The 6,939-nt window shown below is 38.1% G+C and overlaps 1 long non-coding RNA gene across 1 annotated transcript; it reads right to left on the bottom strand.

Moving 5' to 3' along the window:
• Positions 1–5,500: 5,500 nt before the first annotated feature.
• On the bottom strand, positions 5,501–5,980 carry LOC131522582 (uncharacterized). Its single transcript, XR_009266571.1, has 3 exons — positions 5,950–5,980; positions 5,653–5,773; positions 5,501–5,542 (listed from the first exon to the last, which is right to left on the bottom strand). It is a non-coding gene; the product is annotated as an uncharacterized LOC131522582 (long non-coding RNA).
• Between the last annotated feature and the right edge of the window lie 959 nt (positions 5,981–6,939).

Here is a 6,939-nt window from a genome sequence, read left to right as displayed (position 1 = left end):
TGATGCCTTGCATCACTTTAAATTGGCATGAAAAAGCCTAGCCAGAAAGTTTGTAAAAGTTTTAAAAGCTTGAAGTTTGAAGGTTTTCAGTTTGAAGTAGTTTGAAATACGTAAAATAATTTTAAAGATTAATGTTTGAATGCTTTATAGGCAATACAGTCCATCAGAAGAACAGACAGAAAAACAGATCACTGGGGTACCTGGGGTGGCTTCTAGGGTGGTTGCTAGGGTTTTTCTAGGTTACCTGGGGTAGATGCTAGGGTGTTGCTAAGCGGTTGCTAGGGTCCTTGGGGTGGTTGCTAAAGAGTTGCTAAGGTAGCTGGGGTGGTTGCTGTGGTGTTGCTATGGTATCCAGGTCGGTTGCTAGGGTGTTGCTATGTGGTTGCTATGGCGCTCAGGGTGGTTGCTAGGGTGTTGCTAGGCGGTTGCTAGGGTAACCAGGGTGGTTGCTAAGTGGTTGCTATAGTATCCGGGGTGGTTGCTAGGGTGTTGCTATGTGGTTGCTAGGGTATCTGGGGTGGTTGCTAGGGTGTTGCTAGGCGGTTGCTAGGGTAACCAGGGTGGTTGCTAGGCGGTTGCTAGGGTAACCTGGGTGGTTGCTAGGGTGTTGCTATGTGGTTGCTAGGGTATCCAGGGTGGTTGCTAAGGTGTTGCTAGGCGGTTGCTAAGGTATCCGGGGTGGTTGCTAAGGTGTTGCTATGCGGTTTCTAGGGTACTTGGGTTGGTTGCTAGGGTACCTGGGGTGGTTGCTAGGGTGTTGCTAGGCAGTTACTAGTTGTCACTGGTTGTTACTATGGAGTTTTATAGAGTTCTTAGTTTGAATTAGCACTTAGCTAATCACTATTAGCATGTAGCTATTCACTGCTAGCATGTATAGCATGTTTGGAAGTCCTAATTGTTAGCATGAGTCAAAAGAACCAACTCCCAAGTCTATACGACATTCTGATGCAAAGATATAGGACTTGATAAATGGTTGCTAGTGTACTCTGTTTGGTTGTTAGGAAATGGCTTGGCAGCTGCCAATGATGATACTCCAAAGGCTGTTTGCCAGTATGAATAATATAAACCAACCCCCATGTCTCTATGACATTCAGATTTGAAGATTGGCCTGTTTGGGTTGCTAGGGTACTCGATATTGGTTGCTAGGGAGTGGCTAGGAAGTGTCTATGGTGATTCATGATTGGCTGTTTGCTGCCCCAAGTCAAACGAGCTCACCCCCATGTCTCTATGATATTCAGATTTAAAGATATGGCTGTTTGGGTTTGGGTTGCTAGGGTGCTTGATAATGGTTGCTAGGGCGAGGCTAGGAAGTGTCTATGGTGATTCATGATTGGCTATTTACTGCCCCGATTCAAATGAGCCCACCCCCATGTCTCTATGACACTGTTATCCAAAGATATCCATCTGGGCTTTTAACATGGCAGTCTATGGGATCAGTTGCTAGGGTGCTATAAATGGTTGCTAGGGCGTGGTTTGATAGCTTCATAATTATCCTGAGAGTCTGATTGGTTGGCTGAGTAAAATGAGCCCTCCCCCATGTCTCTATGATATTGTGATGCAGAGTTATGTTCAATGCAAATTCCTATGTAAATTACCATAGTAGGAAAAACGTGTGCTGTTTCATGGGCCGTCCCTCACCATAGTATGTCAATGGGGCAATTTTGGGGCGCTCTTGTGCCCCAGGGGTACAATTTATACCCCATTGCGGGGTATGTTCTCGCACAGCTTGATAGCCTCTCTAATTATGGTGATTCATATGTTTCTTCGAAATTCTCGCTCTGAGCTTCGGCTTCGGATTTTTCGGCCAATTTTTCGTCAACTGTACGATTATCGTACGCCCGATCGCTTATAAAAGATATAGCACACCATTCCTCAGTAAGCCGCACGATTTGACTCCTCTTTCATGGGTCTGTGACAAACGGTGCAGGAGGAGTAGCGAACCGAAGTTTTGTCCAGAAGAAGAAGAAGAAGAATAAGTATGCAAGAGAATAATAGTGATGCCTTGCCTTTGGCAAGCACCACTAACTAGAAAGAAAAGTTTATCGAGACAAACTTGAAGTTGGCTTGAGAAAGACGGACCAGAAAGTTTGAAAAGTTTAAAAAGTTTGAAAAGTTTAAAAAAAGTTTAAGAAGTTTAAAAAGTTTAAGTTTGAAAAATGTTAAAAGTTTTAAGTTTGATGGGTTTCAGTCTGAAATAGTTTGAAGTTTAAAGTAGTTTTAAAAGCTTAAAGTTTGATACATAGATAGATAGAGTCAGATTATAGATAGATAGACTTTAGATAGATAGATAGATAGATAGAAGGACCTCAGAGTGGTTGCTATGATGGTTGCTAGGCTAACTTTGGTGGTTGCTAAGGTGTTGCTATGCGGTTGCTAAGGTACCGAGTGTGGTTGCTGAGGTGTTGCTATGCTGTTGCTAAGGTTCCCGGGGCAGTTGCTAAGGTGTTGTTATGCGGTTGCTAGGGTACTTGGGGTGGTTGCTAGGGTGTTGCTATGCGGTTGCTAGGGTACCCGGTGTGGTTGCTAGGGTGTTGCTAAGGTTCACAGGGCAGTTGCTAAGGTGTTGTTATGCGGTTGCTAGGGTACTTGGGGTGGTTGCTAAGGTGTTATGCGGTTGCTAAGGTACCCAGGGTGGTTGCTAGGGTGTTGCTAAGGTTCACAGGGCAGTTGCTAAGGTCTTGCTATGCGGTAGCTAGGGTACTTGGGGTGGTTGCTAGGGTGTTGCTAGGTGGTTGCTAAGGTACCCGGTGTGGTTGCTAGGGTGTTGCTATGTGGTTGCTAGGGTTCCTGGGGTGGTTGCTAAGGTGTTGCTAGGCGGTTGCTAAGGTACCCGGGCTGGTTGCTAGGGTGTTGCTATGTGGCTGCTAGGGTACCCGGGGTGGTTGCTAAGGTGTTGCTATGCGGTTGCTAAGGTACCCAGGGTGGTTGCTAAGGTGTTGCTATGCGTTTGCTAGGGTACCTGGAGTGGTTGCTAAGGTGTTACTAGAATGTTGTTAGCATGATTAGCAAGTGACTAGCATGTTGCTAGCATGATTAACAAGTTACTAGCATTTTGCTAGCATGTTTCTAGCATGATTAGCATTGTTGCTAGCATTATTAGCATGTCGCTAGCATGTTTCTTGCATGATTAGCTTGCTACTAGTATGTTGCTAGCATGATTAGCAAGTTACTAGCATGTCGCTAGAATGTTTCTATCATGATTAGAATGTTTCTAGCATGATTAGCATGTTTCTAGCATGATTAGCATGCTACTAGTATGTTGGTAGCATGATTAGCAAGTTACTAGCATGTCGCTAGCATATTTCTAGCACGATTAGCATGTTGCTAGCATGATTAGCAAGTGACTAGCATGTTGCTAGCATTATTAACAAGTTACTAGCATGTCGCTAGCATGTTGGTAGCATGATTAGCAAGTCACTAGCATGTTGCTAGCATGTTTCTAGCATGATTAGCATGTTTCTAGCTTGATTAGCATGCTACTAGTATGTTGGTAGCATGATTAGCAAGTTACTAGCATGTCGCTAGCATATTTCTAGCACGATTAGCATGTTGCTAGCATGATTAGCAAGTGACTAGCATGTTGCTAGCATTATTAGCAAGTTACTAGCATGTCGCTAGCATGTTTCTAGCATGATTAGCATTCCACACTGTAAAAACTAAAGGTTCCTGGAGGCACCTTTTGGGGTTCTTCACTTCGCCACTGTGGCGGAACCCTCTGTAGAGCCTCTAGGCACCCTTTAAAAAGGGGTGGTTCTCTGAGGAACTTTTAACGGTTCCTGGAGGAACCCTTTTATTAAGAATGGTCAGGAACCACCTTGGTGCTTCGAGGCACCATTTCTCAATTTCAGTTCTTTAATATTTGTTCCCCTCTCCCTCCCTCTAGTTTATTGTTCCTGCTATTGACATTTAATTATTTTAATAAACAAACAGAAAAACTAAAATGAATACATATCAAACATTGTTTATTGATTAACAACAACATCCATAGAAGTTTCAAATAAATAATCAATACTGCACATCACAATCAAATTCATGGGAACACCAGTGTTAATATTGTTATAAATAAAAAATAAATAAAACTTACACCTTGACAAAACCATAAACAAATAAATGTGACTCAAATATCTTAGAACTTTAAAACAATCATACTTCAAAAATAGTACAATTCAAATGAGCAAATTTAATGTACATCGCAGTCAACGATAACATTCTTTCTTGTTCTAAATGGAGGTCACAGATTGGGAAAATTCACACAGGAAATTTTAAGAAATTGATAAGCCTCAAGACAGCTGTAGGTAGCTTGATGATCTCCTCTTGAATACCCAACAAATGCAGCAGAAAATAGTACACTTTGCTGTACGTTTAACAGCTTTTCTGTATAATGTTGAATAGAACAAAGGCACTTAAAAGGTGAAATCATGTTGGTGGGTTCGTCAGCAAGTAGCTCCTCACCATCAGGAAAATCTGCAGTGCTGCTCTCACCAAATGGGTCTCCATTACCACAGTTAGTGTAAGATTCTGTGTAGTTCGTTGAAAAAGGAGGGATTTACATAAAATTTAATAACAAAATATTGACATTTATTCATTTAGCACATGGTTTTATTCAGAGTGTCTTTAAAATGAGTATTTTGTTATATTAGCGTACTGATTAATGGTTGTGGACTAGTTCAATGCAACATCTATTGCAATAACACACAGTGTATGTATATTTGAATGTATTTATGTATGTATGTGTTCGTGTGTATGTATATATACTGTACACAGGTGCATCTAAAAAAATTTGAATATCGTGAAAAAGTTCAATTTTTTTCTGTAACTTGTTTCAAAAACTGAAACTTTCAGATATTCTAGATTCATTACATGTAAAGTAAAACATTTATTAAAAAAATTTTTTTTTTGTTTTAATCTTAATGATTACAGCTTACAGATCACGAAAGCCAAAAATATTTACATTTTAGTTGAATTAAATGACCATCCCTACAGTACAAATTCCGGGTGTCTGCAGCAACACACATTAAAGCCTGAACAATAGTTTGGTGAGCTGTCGAACATGGTTCACTTGGAGCTGTAATGATTTGTTTTGCTAGAGACAATAAGATTGATGATTTGAATAGCAATAGCTTTAACTGCAGCAATCCAATACTGGATTTTTGACTTGAGCTGTAAGCTCTAATCATCAAAATTAAAACAAACAAAAAAAAAACTTTTGAAATGTTTTACTTTACATGTAATTAATCTAGAATATATGAAAGTTTCACTTTTTGAAATAAGTTACAAAAAAACACTTTTTCATGATATCCTAATTTGTTTTTTTTTTTGATGCACCTGTGTGTATATGTGTGTGTGTGTGTGTGTGTGTGTGTGTGTGTGTATGTATGTGTATGTATATATATATATATATATATATATATATATATATGTGTGTGTGTATGTATATGTATGTATATGTGTGTGTGTAAACCTCAAAATGCACAAACTCAGACTTACCTCAATTAATAATATACCGTCCAGCACAGCAGGATCAGGAGCAAGGCTCGGATTTCTTAGAAGAAAATAAAAGTGGAAAAAAAATAAAATATATAAACTATAAGTAATTGAATGTTTTAGATCGGTTTCTGATGTTTCTCCTCAATTGTTCACTTATTTACACACCTTCAAAAGATGAGGTAAGTCCAAAGAGATCACTTTATTGTCAGCCAGCAACAGACATCAGCAGCTCCACCAGTCCACTACAGAGCCATATTCATGAAACATACAACGTCTTCATTAACTGCTAAAAACAAAACAAAAGAAAACATAAATTATAAACTCTTTAATTCAATTCAGTGTAACATTAATATTGTATATAAGACTGGATTCATATATAATTTTGGATTAATGTTAGGCCTCACTCTGAAACACTATTTCAGTTATTTCAAAGTAAAAAAAATAAAAAATAGGTCTACTTACATTAGTGCTGCTCAGTGAACCCTGTTAAATGTATAGGTTCTGAGGAGAGAAAAGGACAAAACTGTTTTTTCTGTAAGTTAAATGAATCGAAAAATAAGCTATTAGATAGTCTACATGTAACATGGATGGGTAACGATTAACAAACGTAAACGACAACAAATTAGTTCAGAAAAGAACAGAGTTACAATGACTAAAAGTGAATATAATGAACAAAGCTGACTAAAATATCCGTTTGTGATTTAATACTCTCCATTTCGTCCCAAGTTCATTATGATAGCTAGCATCGCGGCTATTAAATTAAAGCGGTTAAAATGGTAAACAACAAACATTTAAATATAAAAACATACAGTTAAGCGTGTCAGTACAGAAATTTGTGTACGAATAGTAAATCTGTATATTTATTTTGGAGAATTTACTCACCTTTTGTTAGACGGTCCTGCGCTGTGGTTGTTTGAGGAGAGGAACCGTTAATGATACTTTGTATTTGAAATCGCACTTCTTGTGAGCAGACAGCAGGTGCGCGAGGACATTTTCTTCTTCTTGACAACAGCATACTTTTTTATTATATTAATTGTTAAACAATTATTTCTGAATAATTGAAACTTATTTCATTAGGGAAATAAAACTTCTAAATATTACACTTGTACTGATTGTTATAATTAGTGTATTTTTAATGAAATCAATGTGTTGAGCCATATTTAGTTCAATAATATTTTTAATGTTTGCTTTAAAGTTTCAGGGAAAACAATATCTACCTTCAAATAATTTTACATTTGTTTCTAAACTAAAAACTATTTTTCAGTTATTGCAGTATTTAAGTTATACAACAAAAGTATTTAAAATCCAACAAATGGAGGCATAAAAGTGCAATCTGACAGAAAGAAATAAAGAAAATAATCTGTAATACCATGGTGTAGCCACTGCCTGCCTGTATGGCCTTATATGTGTATATTCCCTATTGCTGAAAACAGTGTTTTCAGACATAATTTT

The sequence above is a fragment of the Onychostoma macrolepis genome, chromosome 16 (assembly GCF_012432095.1).
Source record: "Onychostoma macrolepis isolate SWU-2019 chromosome 16, ASM1243209v1, whole genome shotgun sequence".
Classification (NCBI taxonomy): Eukaryota; Metazoa; Chordata; class Actinopteri; order Cypriniformes; family Cyprinidae; genus Onychostoma; species Onychostoma macrolepis.
Note: the sequence above shows the minus strand (reverse complement) of the source record. Positions and strands in the feature narration are given on the sequence as shown.